Source organism: Vulpes lagopus, chromosome 10 (genome assembly GCF_018345385.1).
Source record: "Vulpes lagopus strain Blue_001 chromosome 10, ASM1834538v1, whole genome shotgun sequence".
Taxonomy (NCBI): domain Eukaryota; kingdom Metazoa; phylum Chordata; class Mammalia; order Carnivora; family Canidae; genus Vulpes; species Vulpes lagopus.
Window position 1 is genome coordinate 53,807,120 of NC_054833.1, and position 25,785 is coordinate 53,832,904.

The following is a 25,785-nucleotide window of genomic DNA, read 5'->3' on the forward strand; positions in this document are numbered from 1 at the left end:
ATTCTTTGTATGGATCCAAATATCTGTCTGGTATCATAGTCCTTCTGCCTGAAGACCATCTTTAACATGTCCTTTATGCAAGTCTGCTGATCATTGTATCCATTTGCCTCAAAAAGTATTTATTTTACCCCTATTTCTAAATAATAGACTTTACTTTTAGAACACTTTCATATTTATAGAAAAATTGCAAAAATATTACAAAGAGTTCTCATATATTCTAGTTTCTCCTTATTAATGTCTTATATTAGTGTAGTATATCTGTTATAATTAATGAACCAATGTTGATAAAATATTATTAGAGAAAGTCCATAGTTTGCTCATTTTTCCTTAGCTTTTAACCTGATATTCTTTTCTCTTCTCAAGATTCATTCCAGGACACCACACTGCATTTTGTTATGTTTCCTTAGGTTCTTCTTGGCTGTGACTTTTTTTTTCAGATTTTTCTTGTTTTCGGTGACCTTGAAAGTTTTTAGAAGCACTAGTTGTATTTTTGTTTTGTTTTGTTTTGTTTTGTTTTGTCTTTCTTTTTCTTGTTGTTGTTGTTTTTAGAGTTGGAGAAGGAGCAGAGGGAGAAGGAGAGAGAGAATCTCAAGCAGACCCACACTGAGTCCAGAGCTCTATGCGGAGATCAATCTCATGACCCTGAGATCATGACCTGAGCTGAAATCCAGAGTTGGACCCTCAACCGACTGAACACCTCCCTGCTCTTTTTTCCTTTTCTATAGGAAATTAAATACTTTTATTTCAGTATGCACACATCACATAAACATATATATGTTATGAAGTAAGTACTCTGAACCTTCAAAATTATTTTCGATATTTGAATATGAGAAGAAATGTCTTTACTCATTTGAAACAAAAAATTATTCATAGTATGGTTGGTAAAACACATATTAGAGTAAGAAAGATATGTTTTGAGTGATATAAGTTGTCTTTAATAAGAAATCTAGAGTTATGCCTTTCAACATTCCTTACATAATCACTACAAACCTACTGTAAGCCAAGCTTTACATACAGGATTCTAGAGAATGTTTACCATTTAGTCATGGTCTCTGCTCTCAAGTCATCCACATATCACCTAAAAGGGGAGACATACATAAATAGGAATTGTAATAGAGCATAGTGATTCCAAACTAGAAGCTCAGTACAAAATAGGGTGGCAAGTCAATGACGCAGTAACCAACTTCAAGATGGGAGAATCAGAGAGATTATACTTAAGGTCTTGAATGATAAGTAATTGGTCATTAGGCAAAAAGCATATGAGATCCAGAAGACATCACTTGTACAAATTAAAGCAGTGTGTTTGGGAAACCCTAGGTAGCTGGCTGGAACCTTATCAATGAGTTTGGATTTTATTCTGTAGGTATTATGGGGTAATGAAATATTTAATAGTTTCAGTAGGAAATTGCATACTTGATTTGCTATTCAGGAAATCCACTGAAGGAAGTGGATTAGGAAGTGAAGCCCACAGCCATCAAGAGTCATATTCCAATGAAAAGATGCAAAAAAGCCTGAACCAGAGCCCTGGTGGTAGAACTCTACAAGGGTGGAAATGATAGCAATTAGTACTTTATCAGTTGTGTAAAGCTAGAAATAGTCTAAGATAATGCCTAAACTTATTTCAAACAGAATGGTTAGATGTTCCATAGAAACAGTCCCTTCCATAGAAAGGGAGCATGGGGGATCCCTGGGTGGCTCAGCAGTTTAGCACCTGCCTTTGGCCCAGGGCACAATCCCGGAGTCTGGGGATTGAGTGCCGTGTTGGGCTCCCGGCATGGAGCCTGTTTCTGCCTCTGCCTGTGTCTGTGCCTCTCTCTCCCTCTCTCTCTCTCTCTCTCTCTCTCTGTCTCTCTCTCTGTCTCTCTGTCTATCATGAATAAATAAAATCTTAAAAAAAAAAGAAAGGGAGCATGAGCAAAATGCAGGGGGGAGGCAGAAGAGACATAAGAAAGCTAACAGTGAGTTTGCGTTTTTGTATAAGAAACACTGAGCTCATGTGAGAATGACATCTGTATATGAACCTGCAGAGTAGCTGCAAAATCTGGATTAAACATGGAGCTCTGAACTCCTACAGAAGGAATCTATTTCATTCTCTTCTCTAGATCACATGTGCTCCTATTGTCCTCCTTAGTTCAGTGTATTGTATGTCAGTAGAAGTAAGCAACTGGCCCCTGGCCTCAGTCCCAGTGCTGCTGAATAGCTAGAGGAGCAAGTCACGAGCACGTTGGAAAGTTATTTTCAAAGTACTTTTTTCCCCTTCAAAGTTGGAGAAAGAAGGTCATCACTATCCTCTATTCACCCATTTCTTCTATTTCATCTACCAGTGACTGCTGAAGCTCCGAGGAGCAGGGTTGTAGAAATTTACTAAACATAAGAATACATGGTGCTGTGACAGCCCTAGATAGACTATCAGCAGGCATGCTCCAGTCATGTAAGCTGGAGCTACAGAAGATTTGGTTCTCCCTCCCAAAGAGAAAACATAAACAACTTGTAGGCTTGGGAAGACAACTGTCTTGATTAAAACATCCATTTTCCATGTCAATCCCTGGTGGCTGTGCCCTAAACAGCCAACTAGCATCCTCCTGCTGCAAATATGGATTCCTGACCCTCGTGCTACGCCCCAATCTTTTCGCTTCTATGAATTTCCTGGTATTTTGTTTTCTGCTTTCTCTGCATCTGTGAACTCTATGTTTGTGCCTCCTTCCCTGATCTGAACTAATGAACATCTGTCCACATGCTTACCCACACCTGACTTCTCCTTTAATGCTCAGAGACCACCTGAACAGATAGGCACCCACTACACTTATTTGCACCCCACCCCTCATGTCTACTATGACACCTGTTGTTTGCAGAGGCTGAAACTAAAGAGTAGGAAAGAATAGGAATATGGACGCAATAACATTGGTTGTTAGAGCTATGATTTCTTCTGGGTGACTCACTTTCAACCTCACTTTTCACATTCCCCATGGAAGTATTCAGCTCTACTTCTTCTTTCCTAACAGACAATTTTAGATAAAGGGAAACCTACTACCTCTAAGAGAAATTATCTGTGGAAGTCATGGTATGAGTTGAGAGAGAAGTCTGATGCCCCTAGGGGAATACATTCCAAGTTACATTAATAAAAGTGCTACTATAAACTGTAGAAAGTCATGAAACTCAGAAGTTTGATTTGGCCCAGTAATATCATCAGAGTCATCCATGGGTATGTATTATACTATATTACTCATTAAATTACAAAATTTTGCTGAACATATATGCAAGGCAGGGTATCAGCTTCTACTCAAGCATTGCTCTTATGTACTTCTTTCTATGTCCATTGTATTTAGCTTTTCCTAAAGTTTCTGGTTTCCCTAGGGTTGCTTTTCCCAAATTTAATTCCAAATTAAATACTCAATGCAACACTTATTCAACATTTGATATGTCATAGGTATTTTTCAAAAGCATACATGATTAATATGCAGGTGTTTTGAAGTGCTGAGGCACTGAAGAGTTTTAGAAGCATCATACAATTTCTGAAGTATATTATTTTTTTGAAGATTTTATTTATTTATTCATGAAAGACACAGAGAGAGAGAGAGGCAGAGACACAGACAGAGAGAGAAGCAGGCTCCATGCAGGGAGCCCGATGCAGGACTTGATGCTGGGACTCCAGGTTATGCCCTGGGCCAAAAGCAGGCACTCAACTACTGAGCCACCCAGGCATCCCTCCGAAGTATATTCTTATCTAAAAATAGATTCTTAATTTGTTAAAATTGTCAGGGTAAATATTACTATTCCTATCCTGAACGGATAAATAAAGTTACATAAGAACTCATGCCAACAATGAAAAGCATTTCATAGGTCATGTGAAATTAGACAACCTGACACTATTCCATTATCCTGTATTATTTTTCTTATTATTTATATCACTTACATTTCCTTTATTATATTTCACCATCCACTATACTATACATGCAATGTACCGTCTTTTTGTGTATATTCCCCTGTACACTAGAGTGTAATGCAAGCTCCTTCATGTGGGGTTCTCTCTGCTTTGTGTGCTTCTGTGTTGGCTGAATCAAGACAACTACTTGGCATATAGTTGGCATTCAACACAGACTTACTGAATGAATTAACAAAAAAAATGAAAGTGAACTTCTTGTTAGTAATAATAGACACCTGAAAATGGTGAACAAACAGATTCAAAGACTTACAGCTAGCATTTATTGAGCACTTACCAAATAGCAAGCCCTGTCCACACATGCATGATCTCCATTTGTGATGGAGTTCATCACAGCGGGTGAGAGAAAATCAACCCCACGGTGAGACTCAGAAAAGTCACAGAATCTTTTTTAAGTTTCAACTTAAATTGTAACACAGGAGTGAAAAAATATGACCTAATAGAACTTTTGCAAGGATAAAACCTTGCAAATCTATTGTAATTGCTCAGCTAAATGATGCTAACTTACGTAATAGTAATTCTTATTACAAGCCAATGTGCTATGTACAATTATGATCCCCATTTTACAAATGAGTGTGAAGTGTGGTATGATTAGGAAATCTGCTGAAGATCACAGAGCAAACTATAATCTCAGATCATCCTGACACCACGGCTCACAGTCTTAACCTTGCCAATACCCAGCCATTGGGAAAATAATTTTTGAATCAGAAGAAAATATCTTCCACCACCACAAGAGGAACATTATATTCTACTAACATATTAATTAAAAGTTACATATTTTTATTCCATTTTTAAACTTATATTGTGTGCTGAAAAGAACCTGAGTTTTCTAAGCAGAGAAATGGGCATAATATATTCAAGAACATGGTTAGGATACAGTCAACAAAACTAAAAGACAACCTACAGAATGGGAGAAGATATTTGCAAATGACATATCAGATAAAGGACTAGTATCCAAGATCTATAAAGAACTTATTAAACTCAACACCAAAGAAACAAACAATCCAATCATGAAATGGGCAAAAGACATGAAGAGAAATCTCACAGAGGAAGACATGGACATGGCCAACATGCACATGAGAAAATGTTCCGCATCACTTGCCATCAGGGAAATACAAATCAAAACCACAATGAGATACCACCTCACACCAGTGAGAATGGGGAAAATTAACAAGGCAGGAAACAACAAATGTTGGAGAGGATGCGGAGAAAAGGGAACCCTCTTACATTGTTGGTGGGAATGTGAACTGGTGCAGCCACTCTGGAAAACTGTGTGGAGGTTCCTCAAAGAGTTAAAAATAGACCTGCCCTACGACCTAGCAATTGCACTGTTGGGGATTTACCCCAAAGATTCAGATGCAATGAAACGTCGGGACACCTGCACCCCGATGTTTCTATCAGCAATGGCCACAATAGCCAAACTGTGGAAGGAGCCTCGGTGTCCATCGAAAGATGAATGATAAAGAAGATGTGGTTTATGTATACAATGGAATATTACTCAGCAATTAGAAACGACAAATACCCACCATTTGCTTCAACGTGGTTGGAACTGGAGGGTATTATGCTGAGTGAAATAAGTCAATCGGAGAAGGACAAACAGTGTATGTTCTCATTCATTTGGGGAATATGAATAATAGTGAAAGGGAATATAAAGGAAGGGAAAAGAAATGTTGGGAAATATCAGGAAGGGAGACAGAACATAAAGACTCCTAACTCGGGGAAACGAACTAGGGGTGGTGGAAGGGGAGGAGGGCGGGTGTTGGAGGGGAATGGGTGACGGGCACTGAGGTGGACACTTGACGGGATGAGCACTGGGTGTTTTTCTGTATGTTGGTAAATTGAACACCAATAAAAATTAATTAAAAACAAAACAAAAAAAAAAAGAACATGGTTAAATTCTCTCATTGCACTAGGCCTGTGTTGCAGCAAATATTCATTGAAATAAGTTGGCCTCCTACTGGGACTTAAAACTAGTTTTATTAAACAAGAATTTCCATTGAAATGGTATTTGCTATTTAGGGTTTCACCAGCATGTAATATAATCTCCAAGCCAGGAATTTAGTTAGATAGTGAGTTTTAAAAGGACATACAGATGTGCACAGAACATATAACAATACATCCATCACAAACCTGCTGATCACGATTTAGGTTAATTCTCTCATCTTAACTCTCCTATCCACTTTTTTTTACCCTCCCTCCACCTCCCTCTCTCTTTCTCTTTTTTGTTCTTCAGTTTGTCAGTTTGTGAAATCACATATAGAAACTTGGAAATATGTATGTGAATGACAGTTGAGAATGTTATCCTGAGAGTTTCATCACAGCAATGATGGATAAAGAATCATCATCAAATAAATGCAATACAGGACATATTTATGTGTGGACACACATACACTTACAGTGGTTTGTGCAGAGAGGAAGAGAGAGTAAGGGTGGGGGGAGGGAGAGAATGAAATCTAGAGAGCCTGGACACTAGGCTGGAGGACTGAATCCTCTGGGGAAAGACATTTGTTAGGCATGTTTTCTGGAAGTCTATAGCTGCCTGGAATAAATAGACTTGGCTATTCTCTTTTCCGTTCCCTATAATAGGGTCAATGGGTGAGCTCTTATTTACAGAGGAAACTGGTTCCAGGAAATTGGGTAGGTGATTACAGTGGAGTCTGTTTGTAACGTGAGCCTAAGGTTTTACACTTTACTCTTGAACAAAGAGAGAGAGAAGGTGGGAGAGGGAGATAGTGAGAGAGAGAGAGAGGTCTCTTGCATTATTTCTTCCTACCTAAACCCTACTACCAAAATTTAACATTACCCTGAATTATATTCTGATTTGAATCCAATGTTGATTAATGTTTTCTTTTTATAAGTTTCAATTCATTTTCATATGTACTTTTTAAACTATATGTATATTTATTTATTTGACAGCAAAAGCGTGCACAAGCAGGCGGAGGGGCAGAGGGACAGGATGAAACAGACTCCCTGCTGAGCAAGGAAGGATTCCCTAATGAATGAACACCACCTATTCACTCTGTAGTGTTCTACATTGTAATAGTTACATTACAGCGGCAGTATTTAAACTCTAGTTCCTAGTACTTGAGCTTGATATTTGAAAGCGAAGTGTTCATTTTATTAATATTCATGTGTACTTTTCATATATATATATGCATATATGTTCACTTCCAACTGGTGTATTCACCTTGGTTAACTTAACAACTTAACAACTAAAACTTGCATAATTTTATATGCATGAAATAATGTGTAAAAGTATCCCTTGGCAAGAACTCTACAGCCTGTTCTTTCCATTGGCAATATGGAACAGAACAGTCACTTTCTAGTGAACAAAAAGATACCAGCAGCATTCTTATTCCCAAATCTATCCTCTGGTGCTGATATATTGAAATGGTGCTATGCCAACTGAAAACTGGTCACCATTCAGGACCAAGCTTCTTTTCGAGTTGATTCCTAGGACCATACTTCTATCATGTCTTCATTATAATAACTTATCACTGGGCCAGGCACTTTACAGGCATATGGTTAAGGAAGAAATAAATCCCCAAAGTCAGAGGAAGATACAATTCAACCAAGAAAAGTATTTTTCCTTTTCCTTCACACCTTTCCCTTGAAAGTGTAAGCTGTATGGTGTTTTCACCTGCTGCTCTGTGCCCTCATTCTACTGTAGACTTAACGGAAGAGCAATCTACTCAACACCCATAAACACTGATGAGAGTGCTTCACTGGCACCTTCCTTCTCATGGAGAGTATTAAAACCCATTTGAAGTGACTTATTATTTTCATTAAATAGAGGTGATTATGTCTATAAACAGGCTTTCTCTCTATTAATAAAAAGATATCAGAACTCCCAAGAATTCAAAGCCGTTGCTTTTAATAAATGCAGGTGACAGCAACGATCTATTTATAGATTTATCAGTGATTTCTAAATGGCTTAAAAGCTTTGTTCAAATCACACAAAGCATGAAAATAAATTGTCTCAAGTTTTACTTATAAATTGGAAAAAATAATCATGCTGAAGACTTTACAATATATGGAATGAAAATAATCACTAAAGTTGAATCATTTGGCTTTTACCAAATTAAAAACATATTTTTTAGCTCAAAAAATATTGAGCAATAGCATTCCAAACACCATATTTCTTTCTCAACAGAATACTATACCCAGTCAAACTTTTGTTAGTTGTACAAAATAATAAGCTGATATTAAAAGAACCCTGGGTGCTCCCATTGAAAGGAAATAAAGTTGCAATTACTTCTTTACAGTGAGCTGACATCATCTTTCATGGTAGTGAAGAATATCATAAATAGGAAAACAACATGCTTTGAATGATAACGTTCCTCTTGTGAAAACATCAAAATAACATAAAGTAATTGATACAATTACATTTTCTAAGTCTTTGCTTTGAAGTTTGAATATCCCAACTCATAAATGGCTTGTAAATAATTAATCCAGAAATCTGTTTGGCTCCCATAGTACACACAAAAGAAATGCACCTCATTTTGAAGGCAAAACATTTTCTTATGTTCTACAAAAGGCTAAACCTTTAAGCGGTCTAATGGATCACTGTGGGAAGCTTTACTCAGAGAAGCATAAAACGAATAAATCTTCATCAAAATGGTGTTTATGAGAGCTCATTCAGCCCAAGTGTGCATCTGCATAAGTTATTAAAAAGTCAAAGCGTCTAATGGGCAAGTGGCACACAGCAGTGGCACACAGTCAGCATTTTCTGTTCTATGCTCTACAAATCACAATAAATCAAGAAAGAACTCAACTGTTAACACCTTTGAACTCTAAAATTGCACAACAGAGAAATGCTACAGCTAGAGTCTCACGTTTGGGTGTCTGAATTATAAAGGTCGAGTTTAGGTAGGGTTTAGATTTAACGGCTCTTCTCACACAGGCTGAAATATGTCACACTATCTCAGAGTTCATTCTACAGCATTAGGAACTTCATTTCAGAAGTTTTGCCAACAGATTCTACAGATTACAAGAATCTGTTATAGCCAAGTTGCGTGGCAATGAGGAAGAGGGAGACTGGAGACTTAAACATTCTCTGATAGCACTTTGATTAAGATGGCAAATATTTAGCTATCATTCATTTAGAGGTTTGTGGCATTTGCATTTACTTATTTTGGGAATGATAAAATGAATGTTAATCAAGAATTTCCTCTTTGTGGCATGTGGAAAAATGACCAACCCAAATATGAAAAAAGAATTTGGTGAGAGTGAGTAGATGGCAGAAAAATTAACCTGATTGATCTAAATTAATCTATGATTAATCCGAAACTACAATACAGGGCAAGATTCTGGGGGCAGCAGTATTGAAGGCTTCTCAACTCAGCCTCCGGCTTTTCTTTTGAAGACAGGAGAACAGCTGTGAATTATCATGCCACATTCACCTACTTGACGTACAGTGCTCTTTTAATGGTATCTGAACTCCCACTCAACATGTGGGAGTGCCTGCTACTTGTGGTGGCTATTAAAAACAAACAAAATAGTGATGTAAATGTTACAGAAAGAGAACAAGACTGAAATCCAATGTTACCTAAACTCATATACCTACAGCCAAAATAAAACTGAGTATATGCTCACAGGATTTCTTGAGCAGTGGTTCAAAATGGCACCAAGGTGGGATCACATGGCATACTCCTGGAAACTATTAGTGTTCAATACCCCTCGCCCAGTAATTCTGACATAGGTCGCCTGGGAGAAGTAGCAGTAAATTGTAAAAGCTCCCTCTAGAAAAAAGTTCTAGACCTTACAGAAAAAGCAGTGCACCTGAATGTCCTCAATCTTCATTGTTTTTCTCCTTCCTCTTGCTCTTTGTCCAGAAAATAAGTACCTAGAGAAAGCCTGTGGAATTTCATATAATTGTGATCTTCCCTTATGATAATTATGTATTTATTTAAGTTTCTGGATAGTCTTCCTTGAAAGAGAGCAAACAGATTTTCTCATTATTCTCTTCAATATCTAAATCTAAATACAGAATGGAAAATTTGCAATACTAAGTGACAACATTAGATGCGAAATACCCTGCTTTTCTCTGATGTATGATCTCAGCATTTAAATGTATCTATGCAGGATCCCTGGGTGGCTCAGCGGTTTAGCGTGGGCCTTTGGCCCAGGGTGCGATCCTGGAGACCCGGAATCGAGTTCCGCGTCGGGCTTCCTGCATGGGGCCTGCTTCTCCCTCTGCCCATGTCTCTGCCTTTATCTCTCTGTCTCTCTCTCTCTCTCTCTCTGTCTATCATGAATAAATAGATAAATCTTAAAAAAAATAAATGTATCTATGCAAGAGATTACACCAATTTAGTGAAGTGCATCTTTATTTCTTAAGGTTTCCTTCTATAATCGTTGCAAAAGTTTTTCATTCAAATAACCTTTGTTACAAGAATTTGCTATAAAATTCTATGATACTATGTCTGGGCTGAGCAGTTGATGGAAGGCTCTGTTCATTGGAGGGACACCTCCCCACCACTTCATAATATTTGAAGAAGGCACAGAACATTTGACGTGCTGTGAGAATGTTCTCTTGCAGAAAACAAGAGGATGACTACTCTAGAATGTTTCCTATCAGCATAACTACAGGAATTTGCATTGCCACATATTTCTTATCCATTGGGAAATAAACTACTGGAATATTTGTGCACAGCCTGAGCCAGAGGTCATTTGTGGACCTGATGTGTGTGGACATGATGATTATGAGTAGTGATGTGTTTTCCAAGCATACTGACCCTATTTTTATTAAGAAAAATCCAATTTTATCTTTGATTTAAAAAATCCTTGAATATAAGTAAAATAACTGCTTTAAAATATTTGCCAATTCTAATTGTTAGACTATCTCAAAATTTCTATTATTTGTCTTTCCTTTAGAGAAAATATATTTTCTTATTTGTTCATATGGCAGATAATTTTGAATTATACCATGGACATAGTGAATTATTTGTTGTTGAAAACTCTGAATTTTTTTGTTTCCCCAAAGAGTGCCATTATTGTTTTAAGCAGGCAGCTAATGGGGCCAGTTTGAGACTGCAAAAGCTGGCATCCATGGTGGGTGGCAGCTTACCTGCCGTATTAATTCTTTTTGCCTTAGTTGATCTACTTACAATCTGCACAGCATATGCAGAATTCATGGTTCAGGGAAAAGTTCCCACATAGAATTTGGAGTATTCCCCTCCAGTGGTATCCTTTCTAGGGTTAATTCTAAAATTTCAGTCACTGTGGTTGTCTCAGAACTTACCCTCTGGTTCTCCAAGCAAAGAATGCTAAAGATTTTTATGTTGTCTTGTTGGTGCTAATTGGAATGTACCCTTCAGACTAAAAGCTGTATGAGGAGTAAGCTCCCTTATTCTCTTCTATTCTTTCAAATGCTAACTTCAGTTTCTATCTACATTTGTATACTCACCTGTGGCTTTGGATAGTTGTCTTTTTACATGTATATTTTCCCCAAGATTTTTTTTTCCCCCAGATTTTTAACACCTGAGATATAATTGATATATAACACTGTATTAAATTTAAGTGTAAAAGGTAATGATTGATACATGGTCACACTGCAAAGTGAGTACTACAATAAGTTAACATGAATCACCATACATAGTTACAATGTTTTTGCCTCCTGATGAAAACTTGCTTTCTTAGGAACTTATATATTTTTTTAATTTTTTTAAATTTTATTTATTTATTCATGAGACACACAGACACACACACACACACACACACACACACACACACACACACACACACACACAGGCAGAGACACAGGCAGAGGGAGAAGCAAGCTCCATGCAGGGAGCCCGACCTGGGACTCTATCCTGGGTCTCCAGGATCACTCCCTGGGCTGAAGGTGGCGCTAAACTGCTGAGCCATCTGGGCTGCCCCTAGGACCTTTTAAACATACAGTATTTTCCCCAGATTTTGGGATTGTTTTCTGTAAGGAGTTTGGTTCAACTGGAGCTACTTCACCATATCTGGAAATTTATATTAAGGATGTTGTTGTGCCAATTAATCAGGTAGTAAGAATAGAGTCCAAGCATATAAAGAAATGAATTGGAAAGAAATGAAGTGAATCACATTTTAACAGTCATGTATCTCAGCTGAGATCTTTTCATAAGTTTCTCAGCAAGAACTCTTGGGAGTTTTAAATTTATCTGGGATTAATATCATGAATATAAACAAACAATGGATTTGGGACATTGTTATAGAGTAAAACTAATGATAAAATTATTGGCTAAGACTGACACTAATAATAAGATGTATTCCTCCTTTTGCCTCCACAGGCATGTATACCAGGTTTGCTTAAATCCTAGAAAGAAAATAGCACCATCAGACAATTATAAGAACAAAATCATCATTATATAAGCAGTGATTATATTGATTTTGAGTCATTTGAATTTGAAATGAACATTTCTGTCTTTATCTGCCCTATAATTATGATATTATGATAAATTATCTTTTTATTTAAATTCAATTAATTAACATATAATGTATTATTGGGGCTTCAGATGTAGAGTTCAATGATTCATCAGTCTAAAAAAAAATGATTCATCAGTCTTATATAACACCAAGTGCTCATTATATCACGTACCCTCCTTAATGTCCATCACCCAGTGACCCCCTCCCCCATCACCTCCCCTCCAGCTACCCTCAATATGTTTTCTTAGAGTTCAGAGTCTCTCAAGATCTTCTTCCTCTCTGATTTTTTCCTGTTTTATTTTTCCCTCCCTTCGCTTATGATCCTGTTTTCTTAAATTCTGCATATGAGTAAAATCATATAATTATCTTTCTCTGATTGACTTATTTTGCTTAGTGTAATACCCTCTAGTTCTATCCACATCATTGCAAATGGTGAGATTTATTTTTTTTTTAGATTTTGTTTATTTGTTCATGAGAGACACACAGAGGGAGAGGGAGAGACATAGGCAGAGGGAGAAGAAGGCTCCCCTTGGGGAGCCAGATACAGGACTTGATCCTGGACCTTGGGATCACAACCTGAGCCAAAGGCAGATGCTCAACTGCTGAGCCACCCAGGTGTCCCAAGAAATTTCATTTTTTGATGGCTAGTAGTATTCCATTGTATATAAATACCACATCTTCTTTATTCATTCATCAGTTGATGGATATCTGGGCTCTTTCCATAGTTTGGCTACTATGGGTATTGCTATTATAAACATTGGGGTGCAGTTTATAGTTATATTGAATCACCATATTTGAATCTTCGATGTAAATTCCTAAGAGTAAATTATCTTTTAACTTAGTGTTATATAAATCTTAAAACCTCATTCTTCAAAAAGAAAGCTAGAATTTGGGATCCCGGGGTGGCACAGCGGTTTGGCACCTGCCTTTGGCCCAGGGCGCGATCCTGGAGACCCGGGATCGAATCCCACGTCAGGCTCCGGTGCATGGAGCCTGCTTCTCCCTCTGCCTGTATCTCTGCCTTTCTCTGTGTGTGTGTGTGTGTGTGTGTGTGTGTGTGTGACTATCATAAATAAAATAAAAATTTAAAAAAATTTAAAGAAAGCTAGAATCTTTCAAGAATTGGAAGAGAAGCAGATATGCTTACCCTATAAATAAATGCCATTGTTAATATATTCCTTAACATAATATTACTTTAAAAAAAAATCACAGGGCAGCCTGGGTGGCTCAATGGTTTAGCACTGCCTTTGGCCCAGGGCATGATCCTGGAGACCCAGAATCGAGTCCCATGTCGGGCTCCCTGTATGGAGCCTGCTTCTCCCTCTGCCTGTGTCTCTACCTCTCTCTCTCTCTGTGTGTCTCTCATGAATGAATAAATAAAATCTTTAAAAAAAATAAAATAAAATAAAAAATCACACATACAGGGCCCCTGGGTGGCTCAGTCACCGAAACGTCTGCCTTCAGCTCAGATCATGATCTCAGGGTCCTGGGGTCCAGCCCCACATTGGGCTCTCTGCTCAATGGGGAATCTGTCTCTCTCTCTTTATCTCTCTCTCTCTCTCTCTCTGTGATCTCTCCTACTCTTGCCCAAATAAATAAAAATAAAATCTTCAAAAAATTTCCCACACACAGGTAATACAGAAAACAAAATAAAAAAACATCACTTAAACTGGATATTAAACTAAAAAGATTTTTTAAAACTATTATGACTTTTATTTGACTTTTGGGACTATATAACAATCTTGACCAAGAACTGAGCCAGCATTTTTTTCTGCTATTTTCATCCTGAAGGATGTTCTAATTATTTATTTTTGAGTGAAAATATTTCCTACAAGGGAAATGCCTGCACACTTAGACCACTGATGAAGACCAGTTTGTATTCAAAGTCCCTCAGCTGCTTTTTGACAAAGATTTCACCCAGTCATTGCCAAACATCAAAATTACAAGACCAAAATCACATGATGAAGTTGGCAATTCTGGACTTTTTAGAAAACAGTAGGTGTTGTTGAACAATATTTCATGGAACATGACTTCCTTTGGGAGATCTGTAAGGGCTTACATTATATCCTGCATATGGTAAGAAAAACACTCTGGTCCCACTGAATATGAGCTTTTTGCATTCATGGATAAAGAGTCAAAATGCATTCAAAGCACATTAGTGACATAAGAGCCCCATGAATTGTGAGACCATGGTAACTAAGTCTGAATACAAGAATAGGTGTGACCGTTCTCCCTGTATTCACTCACTGCAAGCAATGCAGTTAGTCAAGAAGTATGCTGTAGAACAAGGAAAGCATAAGCCAAGCTAAGCGTTAAGCACTAAAGATTTCTGGATAAAAGAGAAAAAGAAATGAACAGGATTCTCTATTTGTTGTTTATTTGTTTATGGTAATAAATAAAGCAAAACATAAGAAACAACAGAAATCTAAGTGTGTAAATTTTTTTTAAAAATTTTCTTATTTATTTATGATAGTCACACATACAGAGAGAGAGGCAGAGACAGGCAGAGGGAGAAGCAGGCTCCATGCACCGGGAGCCCGACGTGGGACTCGATCCGAGGTCTCCAGGATCGCGCCCTGGGCCAAAGGCAGGCGCGAAACCGCTGCGCCACCCAGGGATCCCCCTAAGTGTGTAAGTTAAGAGAAATCTAAATGTACAAGTATAGAATATATGGTCACAAAGAAAATGTTGATGATGAACTCCTCTATGCTAGGAGGGTTATTCCTTTTAAGAAAAAGGCAACAGTACAAACTGGAACCTTGACATTAAGTAGAGTGAATGTCTTGTCTTTGGTTCTGTGTCAGTCAGGAAAGGTTATGCTACAGTAACAAATGACCCCGATATGTCAGTGGCTGACAATGAAGGTTTATTTCTAGTATATATCACATGTCTATATTGAGTTGCCTGCAACTCTGTTCCATATCACTTCACCACTGAGCCCTGGCTGATGGAGCAGATTCTATTTTGAACATTGCTAATTCTCATGACAGAGCAAAATGGTGAACTGCATGCTGGCTTTTATAGCTTCTGCTTAGAAATGACATACGTTAATTCTGCTCATATTTCACTGGCCAAAGCATGTCACACAGTCATGCCTGAACTCTACAGGGCCATGCAAGGCTCTCCACCACTGAGCAGCACCTCTAGGAGAAACATTGAATATGCACGGACATAAAATATACCACAGCTATCTAGTAGCATGTAATGTAAGAGCTTTTTTTTTTCTAAAATTCAGTGTGTCATTTTTGGAAAAAAAACCCCTAAAATTATCAATATTGAGGATTTTTGTGAAGATTAAATATGATGAGTAGTAATTGCCTAGACTAGGAACTGAGGCTCACAGACTATAGTAATGTTTTATTATCACTCCCTTATTTACCAATAATAATCACATGTTATCTGACAGAACTTTGTTATGAAAACTCACACAGAGGCAGCATAATAGTCTTTGTGGTGGGCAGACAGCACTGTTGTGCATTGAGGAACAAATCCAATGAAATGCACATTTTTGACAATTTGACACTAAAAAAAATTTGCCCCAACATCTGTCCCTCAGAATGAAGCCTTTAGAGAGGAAGTTTATGTATTCACTGATTAAATCATTTTATTTATTGAAAAATAATGCATTCCCTGATGGGAGAGTTATGAAAGGTAATTGCAAAATGTAGGATGATATTTAAGGGAACCTAGTGTGAACGTTCCCAACGGTTCATTTGGTTACTCTTGGCTTATAGAACAGAGTTCTCACAAAGGCCTAAGTCAGTGGGAGGCAGTCCAGGAGAGCCACATTCTACAATCCCCTCAAAGCCAACTAAGGAAGAGTTATTGCACAACCTCCAAGAAATGTGGCCCAGAACATCCAGGAATTCACACTAAGGCGCCTGTGTTTGCCATCACTTGTTTTCATCACTAAATGGAAAGTTTTGCTAGATGCCCCGACCGCTTGCGGTAAGCAGAGTAAGAATGCCTGGCTCATAGTGACCCAAGACCCTGAAAACAACACTAAGTACTCTTCACAGCAGAATTTTCTGACAAACTCTAACTGAACAAAATTTTACCTTTCACTTAGTTAGCAGATGCTTAGGCACTCACTACAGCTCCCTGGCAGGTCACATTTTCCTGACTCTCTGAAAGAGATTCTATGACATTTATACTGAAATGGCCACAGATTGTTCATTAAAGAGGGAGGAACCTCCTGTTGCAACTACTTTACAGCTATAGAAGAATAAAATATGTTTGAACTAGTTGGGGAAAAATAAAATACTATGAGTTTTTTTTTTAAGATTTTATTTATTTATTCATGAGAGACAGAGAGAGAGACAGAAAGAGAGAGAGAGACAGAGACAGAGACAGAGACAGAGACAGAGACACAGGCAGATTGTGAAGCAGGCTCCATGCAGGGACCCTGATGTGGGACTCGATCCCGGAACTCCAGGGTCATGCCCTGGGTCGAAGGCAGGTGCTAAACCGCTGAGCCACCCAGGGATCCCCTATGAGTTTTTAATTATAAATGAGTTACATAACAATCCTTGACACATCAATTACTTGATGACATGGTCATAACCTATTTTCTGTCAAGTATGGATCACTGAGTGAGAAAACATTTCTGTGTCCCTTTATATACAGCAAGAATCACTACTGCACTTGACTGGTTACAGAGCATGTTGAAAATTCTGGATTTTGTGTCCAAGTTTCAAAGCTACTTATTCAGCAAACACACACACACACACACACACACACACACACACACCATAAATGGAATGATCTTTTAGAAATAGATCTTTTAGATCTTTTTTAGGTCTAAAAAGAGATAATCTTCCCTTTGGAATTCATCTATACCTCCCATTTGTCTATGTGTGTGAATATATGTGCAGTGCATGTATATTTTTGTTTACTTTTATTTTTACTACCTGCAAGCTCCTTGAAGACAGGAATGGTCTTTAATTTTAAGGGTTCTGAGCCTGGCCCCATGCATTTGAAAAGAAGGGCTTCCTGAACTATTGCTCAAAACTAGAAAACCTATAGTTTTGGTTCTCTCTTTCCAGGGAAAGGTGAATAATTTCATGTTTCTCACCACTCCCCATTTCTATCTCTACTTCCTAACCTGTGTTTCTTAAAATAACATAATATTCTATAACAAAGTTAGAAATGTAAGACAGCTCATGGTAATAGTTATATTTACTCAAGATCGGTTATGAGCTGATACTACAAATAGTAGCTTAGTTTATTAATTTTCATAACTGGGAGCTATGTTCTATTTTTACTCAACCACTAAAATATGAAGGACCTCAGGAAAGTCATTTCACTGTAAGTCAAAGTGCACACCACACACCATCAGCCTGTATGCACTGGTTTGTTCCAACCTCACAACAATCAAGATAGGTCCTAGTTTTTATTTTCTTTATCTCAATATGGAAACTGAGGTCAATGTAAGTTAAGAACTTGCTCATGTTCATATAGCCAGGCTATGTCAGAACTCAACGGGAGGAAATCAGGCCTTAAATTCCTGCCCTTACTCACTACAATATGCACCCTCATTGCACTTAGCATTTTTAACTTCTAATGAAGATCCAGAAGGTCTATTTCAGCTCTAGAATGTACCCCATTTTAGAATACTGACTGTAAACAATAAACAATCTACTGCTTGATTCACTTGCAAAGGAGATTCAATGACTAGCACAAACCCAAACTAAAGAACAAGAACAATCTTCAGGATATGCACTAAGGAGCATAAAGCTTTTTCTTAGAAACACAAGTCCTCAACACATATTGCACAGTGATAAGATGCAAACTTCTGTACTATATGGGGGAAAAAAGGTCATATCTGGTATAGTCTAGCACAAGATAAGATTATTGGCAATGTATGAAATAGTCTATAGAGTTCTAAGGAGCTATGTAATTCTAATATATGGTGATTAAATTAATTAATTAAAATTATTTACATTTTTATTAATAGAAAAAGTCAAACATAGCTAAGAGATTACGTTTTTATAAATTCACCCAATATAGATTTTGGCAGGACAGAAAAAGGAACTCAGGAGCCAACACTAGGAAACATTTTGGTCTTAAAAACTCTTCTACTTTAGGAGAAACTATTGTTGAAGTCCTTGAAGATCGCTTTCAATAACTGTGCATTGCAATTTGCAGATTCAGCTGTGACTGTGAACTATTAGCCTAAATCACTATCGTGAATGCTGTTTTTTGCAGGGTTTTCTACATCTGCTCATCTTTCCTGTTGACTACAGGAAAAGGTTGACTACAACCCGATCAATTTCTTCCCATACGGTTCACATATCTATCTTCTTCCCATATGGTTACAAAAAACTTCACCTTCTAACACTGGTCTTTCAGAGTGATATGCCCTTCCTAGAGCTGCCAGGTGGAATTTACAAAACTATGACCATCATTACAACATAAGAATGCATTCCTCAGTGGTCAAAGTTTAACAACTAAACTACATGGCAAAATGCCATCTTATCTTCTTCCTCATGGTCCACTCACTAACCTTTTTCATGAAAATTACTGTCATAATTACTTTTCATGGCTACAAACTATAAAAATGTTTAAGTAAAAGGAACTAATTGATTTTACTGTAACTCAGTGGTAAGAGGGAGACACTCCCAGTGACCACCAAACTGCATTCAGAAGCTCCCCTAAGTTACTCCCAACTAGCCTGTATCTACTTGCCTTTCCCCAGTTTGCTAGCTATGTATCTGTTTCCACCACCACACTCCATTATCCCATCCACATGTGAGTCAAAGGTGCTTTTTAGATTAACCAGAACAAATTTAATATATTTTTTAAAAAATAACTAGAAAATTTAAGAATAAATAAAAAACATTAACCATACTACATTTGGAAATCAGAGTATTTATCCAAATTAAAATTAAAGTAGGAGTTTCCTGGGTCTAAGGACTTTTGCTTAGCAACATCTCAAATGAGGGGCACCTAATAGGATGATACTCTTCCTCAGACTGGTGAGAATCCCAACTTTCTGGACCTCTGAACAGGTGTGGGCTTAGGATATAGACCAAAGGTCTCTCAGTTGGTCTAGAAGTCTCTTCACACTCGACTTCCACTGTTTCTTCCTATTACCCCTATCATTCCAGTCAAACTGAACTATTTGCAATGATCAGAATGCTTCTTCCAGATTCTTTATACATGGCATTCCCCTACTTTCCCTGTGAATATATGTTCATTTCCCCCCAAGAGTAATCACTCATTTGTCATTCTGTCTCATTTTACCTTTCGGTCTTTCAGGACTCATGTCTCATCCTCTAATGACTCTTCAAGGACTACATTTTGGACACACAGGCACACATCCCAAACATACATATGTCCCACATGCCTCTATCATTCGATGCCTTGTGCTTGTTGCTATTTTAGCACCTAACACAGAAATGAATTCACAGTTTGTGCCCCCTATATAAGAACATAGTACTAACCCTTAGTAGGAGTCCCATAAAGAGCTGCTGAATAACTTAGAGAAGTATATTATATGAAGTTCTTGAGGAAAATACCAAAAATAAAAAAGGAAGATGTTCTCTTGAATGAAAAAAAAAAAAAACTACCAGGAAACATCATGGTTCACACAGATCTGTTGTAAATATGTGGGGCCCACTGAGGCAATCAAGGAGGCTTGCTTATGCTAAGGTCAGCTTTTTAGCAACCTCAATTCTAAATGCAATCTCACTCCCCTTTGCCAGGGACTAGAACAGATTCACAGGTTTCAGGAATGAGGACGTGAACATCTTTGGGGGCCATTATTCTGACAACCACAATCACTACCAGAACACTTATAAAGAATCTTGTGAATTATGTTATCTTCAATTACCTCCCATTTCTACACCAGTTTTTTAAAAAAACTGTTTTAATTACAGTTTGATTGACAAAGGGAGATTTTCTTTATCCACCAACAGAAAAGCTTAATGTGAATGAATGTGCTATTGAATTCTCACTTATGCCCATTTCTTACTTTGTGGCTTATGTTTAATAATTAATAAAGATGGAGTTGAGAAGTAATTAGAGATCAGAGAAAGGTATGACGTAACTGTTAGCCAGAAGCCAGCAGGTAGTATGCACCCAGTGACTCCTTTGTATTTCCTTTGCCCTAAGCCCAAGATGGAAAGAAAAGAATGTTTAAAGCAGCAAGGAGCCTACAGCAACCAAACTGAACTGCACATATTTATGACCTCTGAGATTGAGAAAATGAGGGGAAGAGCGTTTTGCTTGACTTTCGTAAGTAGGGATTTTAAGTGTAGAAAAATATTTCAAATTGAGCATATTCAGTTTAATACAGGCTATTAATTTTTAAATAGCACATACAAAAGCAAAGAAGTTTTTAATCTAGACTACCATTAACAGTTAGCTATTTCTAAGACTTATTTTCATTTGTGTTTGAGCAACTTCAAATAGATATATGGTTGTAATTTTGGCAACAGCTGACTCTGACCCCATCTGCATCCCGAGCACGGTGAACGTGGGCTGCATCAGGACGTCTTCAGCAGTTCGAACTCTTCACAGATAACCTTTAACTGACCTCCATTTACTCACATCTGAATTACCCAAAGCTCTCCATTTCTTTCATAAAATACAAACACAGAGACCCAAATGTCCTGAGAGCTCACAGCTATTAGCTGAACCTCTAGCAGACTTCTACCTACTTGGCTGTCTTCTGATCAGCTCTTTTTTTACTGGCTAACATCAGCTGATTTGTACTTGTGAGTAAACAATAAAACACAAAGGCAAAATGGAAGACAGTTATTATTTCTATGAATATCAAGGAGCCTGCCATCGAATGGTTCAATAAAAACATGATGCTAAAAAAAAATTGCTGCTAAATTGTATCTGGGTGAAACAAGTGTTAAAATTGGAGAAGAGATAACTAAAAGTTCTGTGGTATTCCTAAGATTACACAGGTAGGGAAACTGTAGAACACACATTTTATTTGGAATTAATCCAAAGCCAGTAATGCTGATTTTACCAAAGAGTATGTACTTTATGCATAAGCCATATCTCCACACTAAAAGATTAGCAACTTTTCATACATATAAATACTTTAAGATAAATAGCTTTTAACTCTATGTATGATATTTTATGATCTTTTCTTTAACAACTTTCTGGAATAACAGGCTAACTCCTGGATCCTATACAAGGAGCAATATATATTAGAATAATATAGGTATGTTGGAATTATGTAGCTCCCAAAACTCCAGATTGTTTTATACCTTTCCAATAATCCTATATTATGCTAGACCATATCAGACATGGTATTTTCCTCCACTGTAATAGAAAACAACAATTGCATGCATTTTTTTTTTGTAAAAAATTTAATTTATTTATTCCTGAGATACAGACGGAGAGAGGCATAGACATAGGCAGAAGAAGAAGCAGACTCCCTGTGGGGAGCCTGATGTAGGAGTTGATCCCATGACCCTGGGATCATGACCTGAGCCAAAGGCAGACACTCAACCACTGAGCCACCCAGGTGCCCCCAATTGCATGCATTTTAACTATGTTGGATGTGTTGAGGACCTATGTTATCATGGGTAGGATATGTGAATTGTAAATAGTATTATCTACCTGTCTTTCCTGAGGAAGATTTAGCACTAAGTTTATTTTCATCTGAACTTGTGCTCTGACTTTTTTGAACAAAAAATAGGGTAACCTTTTGCCTCTGAGGGTAAACACTGCAGAAATATTTTAAGATCTTAGTCAACTCTAAGTAGCATTGGTAGCCAAATTTCTAAAAAAGTAGGACAATTGTTTTTTCATGTGTGGCCTTTGCTCTTCCTGTTACAAATGCTAGAAACACAATCATAAAGAAACATACTTAGATAATTATGTTTTTTTCAGATTTATAAAAACCCTCACCAGTTTGTCTTAAAGATCAATGTGGTCTGTAAAATATAAATTTCAAGCCACCATTTTAAATGTCAAGCTGCCGGTTTTCTCAAGTGAGTTGAATGATTTGTGATATTAGATGCCAGATAGAGGTTTTTACTCTCCAGAAACCACCTCAAGAGCTCACTTTGTAAGACACAAGAATGTTCTCTTTTGGGAATGTACCACAGGCTTAACAGTGAAGGCTGAAACTATTTTTCTTGAGGAACATGTTTGAGAGCCAAAACTCTTTTCCTTTTTCTCAAATCTTTTCCAAATTCTGAGACACAAAATAGAAAAATAAAACCAAAGGGGAAAAAATTATTATGCTTGTCACATTCCCATTACTTTGAACAATCTCTGCAGTTCTTTTCCTGGTGTGGACATCATACTAAAAACATTTTGAGGAAAAAAAATAATATCTGAAGACAGAACTTTCCTGAAAGTTCTTTAATGTAAATGGCAAAGAAGGAAATAGGAATTCTGTACATTAATTCCAGTATCTAGCAGTCCATGTGCTGCTCCGACTGTTCCTTAAACTCCACCAGGTTTTTCTGTGGGAAGGAGACAGGGAGGCTGTGCAGGAATGTGTTCACTTGCTTTGGAGAGGACAAAGAGGAGGCTGTTTCCTCTGGAAGATTTTCATCTATCTAAGCCACGATCATCAACCATGTGTCAGGCATGGTGCTGGGCGCTGAGGAATTATAATAACGCACTAGAAGTATCATATATGCGATGTACTGAGGGATCATATATGTGATGCACTAGAGCTGCCACAACAAAGCATCACCAGCTGAGAGGCCTAAGCAACAGAGATTTATCTTCTCACAGTTCTGGATCCCAGAAGTCCAAGATGAAGATGCTGACAGGGCTGCTTATCCCAGGGGCCATAATGCAAAGACCAGTTCCCAACTCTCTCTGTTGCTCACAGATTGCCCCCCTCTTGCTGCCGCTTCACAACTGGCCCTCTGTGTGACACCCTTGCTGTCTCTCTCATCCAAATTTCTTTTCTTATAGAGACACCAGTCAGACTGCATTAGAGCTCACGCTGCTAGCTGGGTTTGCCTTCATCACCGCCTTCTCCTGTACAGTTAACCTTCTGAGGTACTAAGGTCAGGGCTTCAACATAGGAATCTGGAGGGTGTGGGGCACAGTTCAGCCCATAACAGGTGTCAAATACACATAGGTCCCAGTTGTCCCCTCAAGGTCACAGAAAGAAGGGCTGTAGTTCTAATTATAAAATAGAGGAGGATAATATTGTTAAGTGGACTGTATGACTAAGGAACCCATGTTCTCAGCACAAATGACAAGCGGAGCAGTTTGTTAACTAAAAATGAATCTGTGTTAAACAGAATCACTCTGAGGCTGATAACGTGGCCTAACTGTGTGTTTCCTCTACCACAGGCTTCAAGATTGGCTGCCCCAAGACAGATGGAAGCTGGAATGTCCTGGCAGAGTCGTGGCAGCAAAGTATGATTCCACCAGGGGGCATTTTCTAGATGATGTGACGAGAAAGCACACAGTATTGCTTACTGGAAATGCCAGTAAGCAATTCGCCTCTTTCATTTAGGATGCACTTACAAACACTGAAGAACTCCAAGATTCAGAGCAAGTGATTTTAGCACTAGATGATTCACTCACAGAGGTATTTATTTGCTTCTGAAAACGTTTTCCATCTAGAACATACAGTGATCACACCAGACCCGTGGTGACGGAAATAGTTCACCAATTTGGATCTGACCTGATGGATTCCTCCAAAGTTCAATCTTTTAAATATTAATAAATACATGTATTCAGTCTAGAAATTAACATCCTTAAAATGATTGCTATTTCCTCATTTACGCAGACCCTACCTTAAGTGTTACCCTGGTGCTTCCATTCAAATAGGTTCAGCTCTTCAGTTCTCTTAGTATTAGTGATTTTCATTCTTCCTGTAGTTCAGATACAATTCATTCTCTTCCCTACTTCACGTCCCATTAGAGCATTCAATAACTCATTTTAGTTTTAGCGGTCGATGGTACTTTCTTTGTTTGCATCCTGTTCAGAAGAGACATGTGGGAGGAGGGAGGGAGCCCCAACCACCTGCCGGATGCAGATTCCTGGCTGTGGCTGGCCCCACTGCCGCCTGCATCTGACTACGGGAGGGTCTGTGCTGCTTTTTGTGCAGCTGGGCGTTCACAGGGGGGCTGTGAGAGCTGGACGACACCGTGCTCTGGAAAGTGGCTTGTGAAAATTCCATGGAAGAGAACGGTCAGGTACTCTGAGGCCTTCCATGTCAATTCCAGGTAAATGGCATGTCTGAGACTTCATTTTGGGGCTGATCTTATCTTAATATTGAAAATCAATTAACAACCTCATACAATGCAGGGGTGCATCTCGTGTTAAGGATGGTTGAGGGATCACTATTGCTTACTTCTTACCCTGAACAAACAGGAGCTAAAGCTGCCAATTTTCTTTTTTTTTTTTTCCCCCTTCCAGAAGCTCTTTCCTAAAAGGAACCAAAGTACCTTCCTGTTCAGGAACAGTTATATCTACACACACGCACGCGGTACATTTCCCTGTGAGCCAAAGAAGTTCCTTGCTAATGTTCATAGACAGATTTCTTCCTTTGGGTGAAGGGTCCACCAGTGCATGCCAAGCTGCAGGATACTAGTGGCATCTGTTCCATTTCCACACATACATCACTTCCAAGTAGACGTTCACAATGTGTAGTGAGGTGCTGTAAATAAACTGTTCGTGTCCTTTATTTCCTGTTTCTGTTTGATGATTCATTAAACAGGAAAGCCAAATGCCACAGCCAAACGCAGTTGTGTATGAAAGTGCAAGGCCTCCCTGATGCCAGCTGGTATCCAACCTGGTGCTCTGCCAAATGTGTGTCATCTTATATATATGCACTGGGTCAAGGTCAGCTGCATGGAATAAGTGACTTCTTAAATGTGCTAATGTTTATTGACTGATTTTGGAAAGAACAGCCAAACCTTTCTTCATTATATGTTCTTTCTGTAAGCACTGTGGCATAAAATAGGTTGAACAGAACTAATCTCTTATATAACCTGCCTCATTCTGTTGGAGGTTGGCAACAAGTCAGAAGGACACCTGGCAAGTCCCCAAGCAGCCTGACTTGTTCACTGATAGCCAGATTTGTGTGATATTATCTAGTGATACCAACTCCTAAACTAGCTTTCTTTAGGAAATTACCTAAATATAGCAAAAAAAAAAAAAAATCCCAAACACTTGACCTATTGAAATCTTTGAATGTTTTAATAATATGAACATTAATGATAAAATTGAATACTTGGCTCATTCACATGCTTAGCAACTTGCCATATGTTCCTGATGTAACTTGCTGATCGGAGACGGTAAAATCTACGGTGCTACATGGAGTGGTGTGCCCAGTTGTGGGATAAAATAGCTGCCTCAGCTCTAGTGCATCACACATATAGTTCTTCAGTACATTACATATATAATTCCTCTAGTGTGTATAATACTCATTCTAATACCTTCCCACAAAATTTGGAAGATTCTGAGCACCTGAAGAAAGATGAGTA